The 16,715-nt window shown below is 39.7% G+C and overlaps 1 long non-coding RNA gene and 1 pseudogene across 2 annotated transcripts; one reads left to right on the forward strand and one right to left on the reverse strand.

Annotated features, from left to right (window-relative positions):
• Nucleotides 1–269: 269 nt before the first annotated feature.
• On the reverse strand, nt 270–8,676 carry LOC148863160 (uncharacterized). The gene is made up of 2 exons (XR_016109250.1): nt 8,051–8,676; nt 270–880 (listed from the first exon to the last, which is right to left on the reverse strand). It is a non-coding gene; the product is annotated as an uncharacterized LOC148863160 (long non-coding RNA).
• Nucleotides 8,677–9,182: 506 nt separating this feature from the next.
• On the forward strand, nt 9,183–10,289 carry LOC148863161 (E3 ubiquitin-protein ligase MPSR1 pseudogene; annotated as a pseudogene). Its single transcript, XR_016110330.1, has one exon. The product of XR_016110330.1 is annotated as an E3 ubiquitin-protein ligase MPSR1 pseudogene (transcript).
• The last annotated feature ends 6,426 nt before the right edge of the window (nt 10,290–16,715 follow it).

Consider the following 16,715-nt stretch of genomic DNA (forward strand, 5'->3'; position numbering starts at 1 on the left):
GGGTCTCATTTTCTCCAGAGCAAAGAAACTCGAAGGCTGATAATTCTTATTTATTACATTTATCTAGATTCTTCCAATAGAAGCAATCTATATAATTTTTTATATTTTTTTTCTGGGGGTGGGATTGGGGATGGAGACTCCAAAATTCTCCATATGAACCAGATGATACTTGTTAATTGGCCAACCATGAGACACCATGTAAGCCTGATACTGGGTCCAATGTGTAGGAAACTAACATGATATATATCATGATTGATTCAATCCCAATATAATGAATATAATCAAGGATCAAAATATTGATATTAGGCATATCATATTTATATCGGTAAACCCCAAAATGCATGAATACACCAATACAGAAAAGGTTTGGGGGTTTTAAAACTTTGGAGGGTTTAATAGCACCCCTCTAATACCTATAAAATAAAGAAAATGAACTGATACCCAATTGAGGGTATCGGTATAACAAAGAGAGGGGAAGCAAGAGACCCTCACCCAAATACCAAAAAAGTGTGCCTCTATAAATATGTACAGAGTATTATATACAACCAGCTCCTATACAAACTCAAAAGATGATAGACAACCAACTACAAGAAAATGCACTAGCCGGCAGTGGCACTCCTTCAAAAATATTAGAGCAACCAACCCACTGGTGTAACAGCCATTCCACTACTCTGCCAAGAATTGATTCAACTACCTCGATCTGATTTGGACTCAAATCAAAGATCCTATGGTTCATTTCCTTCTAAACTGTCCAACAAGGGGTAAATAAGCAATTTCATCGGATTGAAAACACACCACACATCCAAGAAGATAACAACTCAGCCACAGAGAGGGGAAGGACCCACTGGATATTAAAGAGCCCAGAAAAATGGCACCACACCTGAAAGGTAAACGAACAATGAATCAACAAAAATGATTTACAGATTCAGGAGTTTGTCCACATAAGCTGCAGGTGCCTTCCAAGTTCGGAAGTTTAAGCTTCGCTTGAGTAAATTAAAGCATCCACTACTATTTGGACCTTTCCTTTTGATGCAAGAAATAAAGAAGAAAACAGTCTTTAAAGGAACCTGCAGCTGGGTCTTCCAAATCCAAGACCAGGCCACTTTAACACCACTACCAGACATGATCGATCATGGCTGCATAACAAGATTTCATAGTGAACATCCCATTGTTTTTACAATTCCACACTCAAAAGTGGCAGTGGCACTCCTTCCAAACTGAGTCCAAATTTTACTCAAGGACCATACATTTCGGATTCCAATATTTTGGAACAACCATACTACCACAATACAAAATACCACCAAGGACATAATAAATTAAAAAATGCACAATTTTAAATACACCACCGTGAGGCCTGATAGTTTGGAACACATCACTCTTGGAAATGGAAGCCAATTTTTCCTTCAGATTGTTGTTCAATCAATTGTCCATGCCAACCCATGACAACATTAATAGGTAATAAATAATTAAATATATAAAACTAGGTAAAAACGATAAAGTAAAAAAAAAAATTATAGAAAATGTGAAAAACAAAAAGGTTGAATGTGCCTCTAATATTATACATTTATCATGGTGAATAAAATAAAGTATAAAAATGTTATAATTAATGATAAAAATGACTAAAAACAAAAAAAAAAAGAAAGGAAAATTAATTTCTAACTCATGACCCATTGATCTGGTTGAACGAATCAATGATTCAACCAGTTGAATCACCGTATCATTGACCAATTCACTTTTTTCTGTATGCCTCTAATATTATAGATTCATCCTATTGAACAAAATCAAGTGAGCATTGTACATAACTACAAACTACTATTAATGATTAAAATGACTAAAACTACCACCAAAAAGGAACAATTGTTTAACCCAGGACCCATTAACTGGGTCACACGAATCAACAATTCAATGGTCGGCCGGGTCATTCGACCATGTCCGTGCTTCTTTTTATTATTTTCTTCAAAAATATGGCTTGGTGGTGAGTCAACCAATTTAACTAGAAGTTTAAAAACATTGGAAATTTCATTGAACCACTTGAATGGTGATCGTGGCACTGGCATTACATAGATAGCATGACAAGTAGGGAAAGGGATAATCATTTCTGCCCCCGATCTGCATTACTTAGACAAGCCTGGACGCAAAATTTCTCATCATAAATCCCAAGTTTGCATCAAGCTTGCATATAATGCGGGCCGGGCCCAATATTAGGCCTGAAAAGCCTACTCCTTAATATGTATAATATACAATAAGGTAATATAATATAATACAGTATTAGAATTTATATGTATGTTTATTATAATATATTATGATTTTGGATATAAATTTAGATTTACATTTTTAAGTTTTTTATAGAAGTTGGTTTCGTTAGCTTATGCGGGCAAACCTAGATACTAGCATACCTGGCCTAGCCTGCATAGAACCAGGATCGGACTTGTATTATCAAGCTTGGGCCTGGGGTGCGGGCTGAGAGCTGGGCTCAGGCAGCTCTAATTCTCGAAAGCTCCTGCCGTCCTGTAAAAAACTCGGCCTAGCCCGATCATCCCCAGTGCCCCAGTGCGGACTGTGGAGTAGAAGAGGACACTCTGATTCAGGAATTCACTTCTGCGTCCCACAGTACATCACAACCGTGTATTGGGAAATGTACATGTGGGGCGCTCATGGGGTGTGTGATCTGTGACACACACAGAGATTCCTTGTTCTGGAGCTGGTCCCACCAATAGAAATCTGCCACGCCATCTTTCATATTTGAAACTAAATTTAAGGAGTGTTCAGACTTGACGAATGGACTTCAAAAATCACTTTAAGCTTTAAGGTTTAGCTAATTTACTAATTCTTCCCCTACTATTCCAAAAGTATTGGGGTGTGGTTGGGGAGGATATCACAAGGGCAGTTAATAATTTCTTTACCACAGGTAAAATCTTAAGAAGGTTTAATGAAACTCATATTGCTCTAATTCTAAAAGTTAAGAACCCTGAAACCCCTACTCGCTTCAGACCTATTAGCTTGTGTAATATAGTTTATAAGATTATAGCTATGGTTTTAGTGAACCGAGTCAAGCCTCTCTTGGGGAGTTTGATTAGTGAAAATCAAATTGCATTCACTCCTGGTAGATGCATTCAAGACAACATCCTTGTAGCCCATCAAAATAATTGATTTCATGACGAAAACTAAGGGCAAAACACCCTAGATGGCCCTCAAGTTGGACATGAATAAGGCTTATGATAGAATTGAGTGGCCTTTCTTAGAGAAAGTGCTTCTCAAATTTGGCTTTGGAGCTAAATGGATAAACTGGGTAATGCAGTGTGCGACCACAATCTCCTATAGAGTGATTGTCAATGGAAGGCCGGGGTCCAAGTTTTCCCCTGAAAGAGGGCTGAGGCAAGGGTACCCCTTATCACCTTACCTATTTTGGTTATGTTCAGAAGTTCTGTCTGCAAAGTTAACAGAGCTTGTACACCAAAAGAAAATTTCAGGTATTTCCATCACCAAGAATTGCCCAATTGTCTCTCATTTATTTTTTGCAAATGACAGTTACATTTTCACTAAGGCAGATCTAAGAGAAAGGGAGGCTTTATTGGACACTATCAAGATGTATGAGAAAAATTCTGGTTAGCAGGTAAATTTCTCAAAGTCTAAAATCTTCTTCAATAGAAATTTGCACCTCAAATTTCAAAAATCCTGGCTAGGTTTATGAAAATGAGGAGAGTGCAAACTCCCTCTATTTACTTGGGACTGTCTACCCAAGTGGGGAAGTCCAAAAAGGCTTTATTTAACTTCTTAATTGAAAGGGTAAGGAAATTATTGTCTAATTGACTTGAAACCATGCTCTCACAAGCAAGAAAAGAAGTGCTGCTCAAAGCCATAGCCATTACAATCCCAAATTATACCATGTCTTGTTTTTTACTCCCTAAGAGTGTCTGTAATGAGTTGAAAAGTATCCAAACTAAATTCTAGTGGAGAGGTTCTAAGGGAAATAGGAAAATTCATTGGGTGTGCTAGGAAAGACTGAGCAAGAACAAACTAAATGGTGGGTTGGGATTTAGGGATCCCTATTTTTTTAACTTGGCCCTATTAGCCAAGCTAGTGTGGAGAGTGTGCAAGGAAGAAGATAACTTATGGGTTAAACTGATCAGAGGCAGATACATAAAAAACAAAAATTTTCCAACTAATCACTTTTCCAAATAGGGGTCTTGGGGTTGGCAAAGTGTGTTAAAACATAGAGAGGTCATTCAAAAAGGTGTTTGCTGGACAATAAGTTCAGGCACCAAGGTTAGGGTGTGGGAAGATCCGTGGCTCCAAAATATTGAATCATTTAGAATCATAGGGCCTAGACCAAAGAACCCTGAAATAATTTGGGTGAAGGATCTAATAGAAAGTAAAGGAAGAAATTAGAAGGAAGGTCTAATATGGGCCATGTTTAGTGACCTAACTGCAAGAAGCATCCTTAATATAAATTTGTCAGAAGGACAGTGGAATGATAAACTTAAATGGACTCTCAACCCCAATGGGCACTACACAATCAAATCTGGATATTTTCTCTTAAAAGCTTTGAGAAGTGGAAATTTTCCCATGGGGGGAAAACGGGTAATGACGAGGAGTTAAGCAAAAGCCAATGGCTAGAGTTATGGAAGTCAAAAATTGATCAAAAAATTAAAAACTTTGTACGAAAATGATGTGCAAATGCAATTGCAATTAAAGAGAATCTAGTTAAAAGGAATCTTGTTGTTGATGCCACATGCCCTATTTGTTCAAATGGCCCTGAATCAATCATGCACTGTTTATTTGAATGTAATCATGCTAAAGCCTTGTGGTTTGCATGTCATTTGGGGTATATTTTGTTGAGGGGAAGCCGTCTAGACTCTTTCAAAAAATGGCTTTTGGCTTGGTTTAAAAAACGCTCTTTGGATAAAAATGATAAAAAGGATGTAATTGCTTTTTCTTTTCTAACTCTGTGGATAATATGGAAAAGCAGGAACTTGAAGGTTTTTGAAGATACTGATGTAGACCCGATTTCTAATTTATCTATGCTCTATAGGATGTGGAGAGAGAGGCTGAAGATTTCCTAAGCCGGATCACCAGGTTCTTCTCAGCACCATGGAAGTGAAGCAAGAGTGGATGTTTTTTTGGAAAACGCTAGAGCCAGAATTTCTTAAATTGAATGCGGATGGAAATTTTTTGGAGCCGTTCTCAGGGATAGTTCTAGAACAGTGCTAGCAGCTGTTTTTGGTAAATCTCGAGCTGCCACGCCCAAGCAGAAGCGATAGCAACGTTGAAAAGCCTGGAAATTCTGAATTGTTTTAAGGACAAGTTTATTTTGATGGAACTAGACAACTTATCTCTAGTCCAAGCTCTGAATGCAAGGAAAGCTAACCTAGCGTTGGATGCAAACTTTTTGTGTATATTCTCATTTGTACAGCTGATCGTTCTCTTCGTTTTGTGCATATTGGTAGATGTGGGAACTCGGTAGCCCATGAGTTGGCTAGAAGGGGACTAAAAGACTCTGGGTTGTTTCTTAAGGATCCGCCCAATTGGATCCAACTACTAACTAACCAAGACTTGGTTAGTTCTTAACTTTGTTATTTAGTTATGTCTACTAAACTACTTTGCTTGTTAATAAAAAAAAATGCCCCTACTGTTTTTGGCCATTGACTAGCTATACCCCATCGTTAACATCTGTTAATGTTCTGTCAAAATCTGTACGCATGTGACACCATGTGACATATAAATATTTTTAAAATCCAATACTACCCTCCATTCTTTTTCTCCTCACTTCCCCTATTCCTTCTCTTCAACCTTCTCTTCATTGGTGGCAATACCACCAGTAGAAACAACAACAATGACACCATGATTCGACAAATGGCACATTTGGTGGTGCTCTCGTAGGGAAGTAGACTGATCTAAAGAAGATAATGATACTCGGCGCTGGACCCATTGTCATTGAACAAGCTTGCGAGTTCGACTACTCGGGCACACAAATTGCAAGGCTCTCAAGGAGGAAGGTTATGAGGTGGTTCTCATAAACTCCAACCCAGCTACAATCATGACCAATCCTACTCACCATGGGAGGACAAACAGCTCTAAGGGTTCGCTTGGTTTGTGGTCGGAATTGGAATCGAAATCCTCCGGAATTGGAATTGGAATGGTCCATTCCCATAATCTCTTTGGTTCAAGCATGAATGAGAATATGAATTAAAATCGGTAAGAATGAGATTTCATTCACAAAGGAGGGGCAGGGAATGGCCATTTCCTCAAATGGGGGAATGAGAATGGGATTTCAATTCCGCCCAATCAAACAGTTGAAATTGGAATAGCCCATTTTGATTCCGATTCCAGACCCCTATTCCTGCAAACCAAACGAACCTTAAATCTTGTTGTAGCAATGGCAGAAAGCAAGGCGCTGGAGAAGTACGACATTGAGTTTATCAGAGCAAAGCTGGATGCGATCAAGAAAGAAAAAGATAGAGATTTGTTTAAACAGGCAATGATGAACATTGGGATGAAGACAGCTTAGAGGAGTGTTTCGAGATTGTCAATTCTATTGTGGAATTCCCTCTGATTATGCTGCCTGCATTCACATCGGGTGGCACCGGAAGTGGTATTGCTTACAATAGAGAGGAATTCGAATCAATGTGCAAGCCTGGAGTTGCAGCCAGTTTGACATCTCAAGTGCTGGTTGAGAAGTCCCTGTTGGGATGGAATCATAGAAGGAGGGAGTACAAGCTTGAGGTTATGAGAGACTTGGCAGACAATGTTGTCATTATATGCTTAAGAGAATCGTCTGCAGCAGTTTCTCGAAATCCAACATTCTCAAATCTCTGCTCTCTCTCCTTTGAGGTTGCGATGAGAATGTTGCTCTTGAGTTCTCTTCTCCCTGTTCATAGCGTGATTGCATCAGCATGCCTTGTTTCGAAGCTTCCGAGCGAAGCTAGTAAAGGGCTTCTTATTTGAGTGGAGAAAACAAAGGAAAAACCTAAAGGGCTTTCCACCAAAGGAACCAGACCTTGTCTATAACAAATATATACAGTAAAACAAAATGAAGCATGTAGTTTTAATGAGAAGATGATTGATCTTACCTGTAAATATGGCCTTCGAATAGGAAATTTCTATACTGTTGTAATAATTGAACAGAAAATGATGCCGATGGTGCTGTGTTATGCTCCTTTCTCGTTTTTTATTTTTTGCAACTAATGTATCAGATTTATAACATCAAATTGGAACTTAGCTAACATGGGAACAAACAATTATAAACAAATGTAATGATTCAATTCTTCCAACTTCAATAAATAATGTACTTTTGGGTATCAGATCCAACCATTGGGATCATGTCATTAATCTCGTCTCCTAGAAAACAACATTGATCAACTAGAAAATCGTCTCCTAGTCAACAACATTGATCAAACTAGAAATGCCATGTAAAGAACAAAGATGGCAACGACAGTGACAGTGAAAATTTTTCAGTAGTTGAGTTTTATTTTTTAAATTTGAAAAACAATTAAAGATTATGATTTTACGATGGTGATAATTATTAGGAACAGTAGAAATACTTTAAGACAATACTGAAATAGTAAAGATAATTAATTCCCTAAATGTTAGGATAGTTTAAAAATTTGGCCTTAATTTTATTTATTAACCCGCCCAACCCAGTTCCCTCTCTCGTTCATTCCTCTCTCTCCCTCTTACCCTTCAGCCCTTTCCGTCTTCCTCCATGCCTCCTCCTCCCCTCTCTTTCGTTAGATCGCCGCCACTGCAACCGTAGACCTAGTGTTGAGGGAATTCAAAAATGACTAAAACAAAACATGCTCTCTTCTCTTCTCCACCGCCCATACAACACCACGGTAGGAACCGTCTCTACAACCCTCGCCGTTGCAACCACCGCTGCCTTAGCCAACCGAACTACAGTTGTCGTGATGAGTGAAGGCCCCAGTTTTCACACAGGATACAGAGTAAACATGTATAGCAGCAGCATTAAGGACAAAAACAAGCAGAACAAGACCAAGTCCCGGTTCTTTCTCTTCTAGCGAGTTAATTTTAACCAGAGAAACTGAAAGCAAACCTTGAGGGCTTGTCGTTTGGAGCTTTAACTTGTTCCTTCATTCAGCTCTACAGTCACCTCACTACAGGATAGTGCAACAAACGAAAAACTTTGACAAGAGGATTCTAGATAACCAATCACTGAATATATAAAAATTAGAACAAACAAAGGTAGAAAAAACATCAATAGCTACCCACGAGTACCACGAGCATCACGAACAAAGGTAGAAATTGAGATTAACAAGACTAAGGAAAAAATGAAGCGTCAAATAAGAATCCTGCCATCACTTATTAACTCGTACAACAATAAACTTCCCTAGGCACATGAAAGCACACAAATCATCCTACCACGGACGGACTGCCCCGATTCCAAGCAGGTTCTCGCCTTCACCACCCTGTCTCCTCTCGAAACTCTTAGGCACCGATCTCCCTATTGTGCTTATTTTCACAGGTTATATTCCACTAGACGGCTTTTTTCTGAAGTTCGGGATCTCCACCCGGTAATCTCTCCAAGTTGTTTTCTTTCGGAATATTTTGTGTGGATCCTTTTTTTTTTGTTTTGTTTTTCTTTTTTCCTGTTCCGATGATTCTTAGATCATCAAATCACAGGGTTCGGGGCGGGTGGCTGAGACAGACGATCCTAGTAAACATAGCGTAACGGACATAGGCACACGTTTGGTATTTTAGGTTAGTGTCATTTTAGTGTTGGAATTTTAAAATACAATAATTTAGTATTCAAACTTTCAATACCTGTCAATTTATTATTTATTATTAATTAACTAATTGTTAAATAACATTTGAGATACAAATACTTCATTCAAACATTGATAAAAAATAAATAGTCCTAAATTTTTATATCTACACATTCTAGTGATTCTAACTTTTTTTAATAAAAAAAAGAATTTAATTGTCGGTGTTTGAAAAGTATTAGATGACATTAAAAAAGCATTTATGACTTTTCAAATTTCACTTAACCATAAATCGTAGGTAGTATTACAGCATTTTAAAATTTAAGGACCAAAATGACACTAGGGGATACTACAAGTAATAATCGGAAATTTTCTCTAATAAAAATAAAAGATATTGACAGTTGGATATCCCCATTGCCACAATTGAAGTTCTAGAGGACCCCAGCAGCTTCTACAGCCCCTCCCTCGGGAGTCGGCCTCGACTCAAAAATATCTGCTCTGCGTCACTGCGTGTGGCGTGTAGATAGGTAGATACACAATTAAACACGACATAACAATGCATTCTAGATCCTTCTACCACCTTCCTATGGGCGCTTCTCTTTCCCTCTTTCTCTTATGTTTGCCCGCCATTTCCCAATTAGCATCACCTATTCCTGGTTACTCTGATTCTCTCTCAACGCCTCACTTCCTCTTCCGCTTTCTGGTTTCTCTTTTCTTTCTACCACATGTCGTCAATGGTGTCCGAACCAGAGAGGTCAGAGGCATCGTTTCTGGAGCATCTCATTACTAGCAGGAACAGAGATTTGTCCATCTTTCTTCCTCTTATACTGGGCTTCACGACCTCGTCAAGAACAGAATCCGATGAACCTGATCGTGAAAGTGGGGGGCGGACCCACGAGCGGGTCATCCTCGTCAACCCCTTCACACAGGGGATGATCGTCATTGACGGGACTGGAAGCTTGGAGGCGCTGTTTCGTGAGGCAGCCAACAAAAATGGACCGCTGCCGGCGTCCAAGGCGTCGATCAAAGCCATGCCCAAAGTAGAAATAACTGAGGAGGAGGGAGACGGGGAGTGTGCCATTTGTTTGGAGGGGTGGGAGATTGGTGGGGAAGCCAGGGAGATGCCATGTAAACATAAATATCACTCAAGTTGCATAGAGAAGTGGCTGGGGCTTCATGGGTCTTGTCCTATTTGCAGGTTCAAGATGCCTGTTGACGAAGAAGAGTGTAGGAAGAGAAGTAGTGATGAAGAAGGCAGAGAAAGGAGGGTTGAGAGGGGAATTTGGGTCAGTTTCTCCTTCATTAATAACAGCAACAGTACCAGCGATAACAACAACAACATAACTGATTCAGCAATTTCAGCAAATGATTCTTCTGATTCCTCTTCTAGTCCAGGGTCTGATGATGCCCAGGGGAGCTAACAGATTTTTTATATGTTTTTTTTCTTTTTAATTCGACAAATTTGTACAAAGTTTACAGAGGCAAAGTTATTTTATGTTCAATAAATTGAATTTTTTCTCCCCGGAAATTTGCCTGGTGCTATAAGAATAATATTTTGTTCTTCAATCTTCACCGTCGTGCTTTCAAATTTCTTCCTCTTGCTTTTTTTTTTCTTCTTTTTTTTAAATTATTTGTAATATATGTCTGGGATGAAGGAGCAGAGAACGGTTAAAAGACGGAATATTCTGGCAGAGAACAGTGAAGTGTAGGGAATGGATTCAATTGATGAGGAATCGAGGAACGCAATTGTTTTCTTGCTCTTTGGATGAGACGCTGGGATACGTTCTGGCAGTCTGAATGCATCTAAAACCTTGCATTTAGATACTGACGTTGGGTTGGGATGATCATTCGGTTTCTCTGTTTCGACCTAGCGTATTTTCTCTGTCTAGACTAGTGTAAATCGAACCGTACCGCCCGCGGCCCGGCATGGCCCGGCCTCGGCATGATGGTCCCGCCATGTTGTCAGAGGTGAGTCCTTCGTCGTGCCATCAATCACCTACAGTGAGCCATCCGAGTGCCAATCACGTGCTTTCATGGTGTCAACATGTGTGTCATGGGTGGGCTTTGCTTGTATTTTGTAAGGGGGACTGTCAATGGCGTAATTGTAATTACTTAGTATGCTTTTCCATTATTTTGATGTTTCATATTGTCACTCCCCCAAAAGCTTAACGTACTCTTTGAGAGGAGGTAGGTAGTCGAGTGAGCTCATAAGCGTGTAAAGGTTAAGCACGAGATCCCCTCGACACTGTACTGTGTGCTTGTGCTTACCACTGATTAATGCAATACAAGTAGCCTTTTGCTAATCCGTGTGCCTTCTTGTTGCCTTTGTGTGTGTGTTTGCTTTGTTTCGTAGGCTTATTCGCCCATTTCGAGTGCCGCACGGGGCCCCAAAGATTACCCCCGTGACAGTTGGTATCAGAGCGGGTTGCTCCTCAACGCTCATGACCCTTGCATAGCAACACTGGTGGTGGCGCAATGAAGCACAACAAGGAATTCACCGACGAGATTGGGCATGGCCTTGCCCATGCGAGGGAGACTGATGAGTCTCTAGGCGATGAAGCCACTATGGAGAAGGCCCCAAGGGGTCGCACATCCAAGACAAGCAAGCCTGACAAGTCAGTTGACACGTTTGCTGCCTTCGACACACGCATCCTTCGCTGTGAAGTGACTGTTGGGGAGATGCATGACCGAGTAGAAGAAATCCATTTGAATGTGGAAACAATTGAGAGTTCCGTGGTGGAGCTAGAAGCCCGTTTAAATGGCATTATGAACGAGGTCCAAGACGTCCTGAATAGAACCCTCAAGGAAGTCATTGGAACAAAATCCCGACAAGAAGGGAGCTCATCTCGATCCGACATCCAAGACCAGGTGGATGAGATGAGAGCTGAATGGATGGCCATGAAAGTAGCCATGGCCTCTCCCTCCGAACTCCAGACTCAATTGGATGATCTAAGAGGAGACATGACGCTCCTCAAGAGACTAGTGGCCAGCACTCCAAGCCCCTCCACAACACTGGCCCCTGCTCGTGTGAAGATTCGGGAGCCCACACCTTATGCTGGCTCCCGAGATGCTAGAGAACTTGACAACTTCTTGTGGCAAATGGAACAATATTTCCATGCTGCTGGCATTGATGATGACCTAACGCAAATTCGTACAGTGATTATGTATTTGACTGACATTGCTATGCTATGGTGGCGCAGGCGATGCCAAGACATTGAACGGGGTACGTGCACCATCGAGACATGGGCTGATTTCAAGCAAGAACTAAAGCGGCAATTCTACCCAGAGAACGTGGAGTACCTGGCGCGGAAGAAGTTGAAATCACTCAAGCATGAGGACTCACTCCACGATTATGTTAAAGAGTTTTCAGCCCTTACCTTGGAGATCACGGACATGTCCGACAAGGATCTACTGTTCAACTTCATGGACGGACTGAAGCCATGGGCCGAACTAGAACTCCAACGCCGCAACGTACAGGACCTCGCCACGGCAATGGTAGTGGCGGAGCAACTCAATGAGACTAGCTTGTCAGATGAAGAAGCCCCTAAGCCAGAAAGCCCGCGTTCCCCTAATTTGAGTGGGGGAGCAGGTCCCTCACGCCTTTCGTATGACAACTCCAGCTTCAACAAGCCAGCAAGACAAGACTATGGGAAGAAGCCACAAGGAGAGCAAGGCCCTCAGCACCACTACAAGCCCAGAACCGCTGGGTCCCCAATTTCTTGCTTCATTTGTGGGGGAAATCACTTGGTTCGCAATTGCCCAACCAAGAAGAAGATCAATGCCCTTGTTGCCAAGCTCAGTGATGACGAGCAAAGTGATGATGAAAAGTCTGTGCAGGCGCCTAGAGTGGGCGCCCTTCAACTCTTCAACGCCATGGTGAAGAAAGAGGCCAATCATGGAAGGCCAAAGAAAGCCCAAAGGGGGCTGAAGTATGTAGACATCCTCCTCGGCGGGAAGCCGACTCAAGCCCTTGTTGATACAGGGGCCTCCCACAACTTCATTTCAGTTGCCGAGGCCAAGTGACTCAATCTGAACGTTGTGAAAGAGACAGGGTGGATCAAGGCCGTGAACTCCGGGGCAAAGGCGATTGAAGGCATGGCTCGTGGGGTTGACCTCCAAGTTGGGCCGTGGACAAGCAAGATTAATCTTTCAGTGGTACCCCTGGATGATTTCCGAGTTGTCTTGGGAATGGACTTCATGAGACAAGCAGAAGCAGCACTCTTGCCTCACATCAACTCTTTGTGCATCTTGGACGAGCGCTCCCCTTGCATGGTACCCGTTACGACTTCTACTAAGGTTCATGGGAAGCGAGTTTCTGCGCTACAACTTTTTCACGAAGAAGCCTTGTTCAACGCCAACAGGAAGGAAGCAAAGAAGTTTCCCACTCCACTGGCGGAAGAAGCCGCCCCTCAAGCCAACAACTACAACAGCAACAGGAAGCAGCAGGTCATCCAGCCGTCTGCACCTCTCCAACAACAGAGTTCGTGCGTGTCGACAACCGTCAAGCAAAGCAGAAGACCCAAGGCCGTGTCCAAGTTCGCCCCCACTTGCTACCACAACCACAGGGGAGAGCGAGTGCCACCCAAGCCATCTAGGGACCACATTCACATCATCCCTAAGGCTAGTTCCCGTAGGAGCCCGGTGAGATACCCTTGGGGAAAAATGCATGGGAATCCACACCTTAATAATCCAAAACACCATTTTGATCCTTACCTGGCCCAAACCTACCCCTTAGCCAAACAGGACCAGCCACTAACATACCTTGAGGCTGCCAGGAAAGGACTTAGCCATAGGAAACCCCAACAGAATGAGCCAACCCGACCATGCCACCAAAATATACACCTCGGCCTTGGACGACAGCAGGTTTGGGGAGCAGCAGAAGAACCCTCCTTCCGCAACAATGACTATAAGCGACCAGCTGAAGCCGATCTCCGAGGACGTAGATCGAATTGAGTGGGGGAGAATGTCACAGGTGACTCCTTCGTCGCGCCATCAAGCACCTACAGTGAGCCATCCGAGTGCCAACCACGTGCTTTCATGGTGTCAACATGTGTGTCATGGGTGGGCTTTGCTTGTATTTTGTAAGGGGGACTGCCAATGGCGTAATTGTAATTACTTAGTATGCTTTTCCATTATTTTGATGTTTCATATTGTCACTCCCCCAAAAGCTTAACGTACTCTTTGAGGGGAGGTAGGTAGTCGAGTGAGCTCATAAGCGTGTAAAGGTTAAGCACGAGATCCCCTCGACACTGTACTGTGTGCTTGTGCTTACCACTGATTAATGCAATACAAGTAGCCTTTTGCTAATCCGTGTGCCTTCTTGTTGCCTTTGTGTGTGTGTTTGCTTTGTTTCGTAGGCTTACTCGCCCATTTCGAGTGCCGCACGGGGCCCCAAAGATTACCCCCGTGACAATGTGGTGCCTGGGGTTCCAGGTCCACATTCTGTTTCGACACGATTGTGCGTGTTGTATCGTCCGTGACTCACATGTAGGCATGATGCATTCTTAACGGCTAGTTTAACTTTTTAGGGATTTTTTTACAAAAGTACCTCCGGTATTTATGTATTTTGGTGTTGGGAATGAGATAAAATGATAAAGTGATAAATAATTTTATAATGATAAAAAATAGTTAGTTTTTAGGGTATTTTGGACAATTGAATTATTTTCAATTCCTATAAATAATTCTATCTTCCATTATTCTCATCACATCAATTCAATAATTCTCTTAATCTCTTCCCAATTTTTCATACTCTCTAAAGTCCCTTCTCTCAATTTCTCATACATTATTTGATTCTTCAATTCTTAGCTTGATTGAAGTTTTAACAAGAAAAAGGCTTGTTCAATAGTTAAAATATCTAAAATTAACAATTTGGAATTTTTAGACTCTTGGAGTTGAAAAGCTTCAACTGTTGAAATCAAGTTAGGATTCTGAACCAATAATTTAGGTAAATGCGATTAAATTAATTTTTATTTTTTTAAAATTAAAAAAATGGCCAATTCCTCCTGAAACCAATTCCCTAACATGTTCAACGTCAACAATATTTAGTCATAGCATGATAGTGTTAGCAACAATATGGATGCTATTGATATTGATAGAACTTCCATCTCTATTACATATGTTAAGGGAAAGAAAAAGAAGGCCACTAAGTTGATTAGCCTAATTTGGAAAATATTTAAAATAGAAGAGGTTCAGAGGAAGGGAAAAAGAACTATTGTGGCAAGGGAAAATATTTAAAATAAACTTTAGCTATTGTAGCAAGGGTGGTATTAGTCATTTGGACTGACATTTGCTCACTCATGAGAAAGAAGAAGAAGAAGAAGGGAGAGAAACAACATAAACACAAATTGGGTGGGTTGGGGGGTGGGGGTAGGTACTTTCAAATATTCTAAAAAAATGCAAGAATTAACAAAATACATTACACATGCTGAACAACCATTTTTATTAGTTGAAAATACTAAACTTGAAAAATGCTTCTAGGAATACTATTAGATCAGATGCTTTAAAATTTTTTTATTCATATAAACAAAATTTAATTATATGTTATCAATTCTTAATTCTAAAGTTGTAATTACTTTTGATATTTGGACTTCTAAATTTAAATACTTTACATGCCTGTGGAAACTATTGATGCAAGTATTTTAAATACTTTACATGCTTGTGGAATTAACAATAAATTATTTTCTATTAGTTTTGATAATATTAGTAATAATGATTCAACAATTAATATTTTAAAATCACAATTAAAATCATGTTTAAATGGTAAATTATTTCATGTTAGATGTGCATCTCACGTCTTAAATTTATGTATTCAATATGCTTTAAATATTATTTCTACTCATGTTTCTAAAATTATAAATTTGTATTATATATATTAAAGTTCTAGTGCAAGAAAACAATAATTTAAATATTTATGTCAAAATTATGGTTTAAAATATAAACATTTTATATTAGATGTTAAACATAGATGGAATTCTACATATGCTATCTTTGAAAGTTGTATTTCTCACAAACAAATTCTTAATGATTTTTATAATGCAAAAATGCCTACTGATATTATGTTTGAGGAAGACTGGGAAATAACAATTTGTATAAGAGATTTTTTAAACATTTTCATGATGCAACTAATGAATTATTGGGTATATATTATCCAACTAGTTATAACTTAGCTTATCAATTAATGGTGATTAGTGATTGTTTAGATACAACATTAGATTGTAGGATTATGAAAGATAGTTTATATATTTTATTTGAAACATATTATGAAAATATGAATATTAAAATTGGAAATAAAAAAGAATAAATTAATAGTATATTATTTGAAATGTATAGTTTATATGAATTTGAAGTTATAAGGAATAATAAAAATTTTGCAACTTGTATAGTTGCATCTTCGATTTCTAAACTTGAGTTTTTATTTAATAAGTAAGAGGTAGAAATCCACTATCTCAACAAGTTCATTTACTGAACTTAATTTTTATTTACAAGCAAAATTTTTAACTTTAGGTAATTCATCCTTCACCTTGGAGGGAACAAATAGTTTTGATATTTTAGCCCGGTGGAGTGAACATGCAAAAAATTATCCAGCTCTTGCCGCCATAGCACGTGATCTACTAACCCCTCCGGTGTTTATAGTTCCACTAGAGTCTTGTTTTAATGTGGGTACTAGGGTGTTGGATGACAAAAAAAATTGTATGAATAATGAAAGTCTAGAAATGTGCATATGCTTTAAAGATTGCTTGAATGTTGAATATAAATTACAAGACAAAGAAAGGTATGACACAACACTTGATGTTTCACCTGAAGTAGATGACCAATGTCAAGAACAATTAGGGGTGAGCAAAAAAAAAAAAAAAAAAGAAAAAACAAACCGATTGAAACTAAACCAAAAAAAGTAGTTAATCGAACTGGTCGGTTTGTTGTTTTTAAAAAACTGAAGGTATTGGTTCAGTTTAAGTTAACTAATATAGAAAATCGATGATTAATTGAACCAACCAGTAT

Source organism: Nelumbo lutea, chromosome 3, assembly GCF_056320005.1.
Source record: "Nelumbo lutea isolate HS-2025 chromosome 3, American lotus-T2T, whole genome shotgun sequence".
NCBI lineage: Eukaryota > Viridiplantae > Streptophyta > Magnoliopsida > Proteales > Nelumbonaceae > Nelumbo > Nelumbo lutea.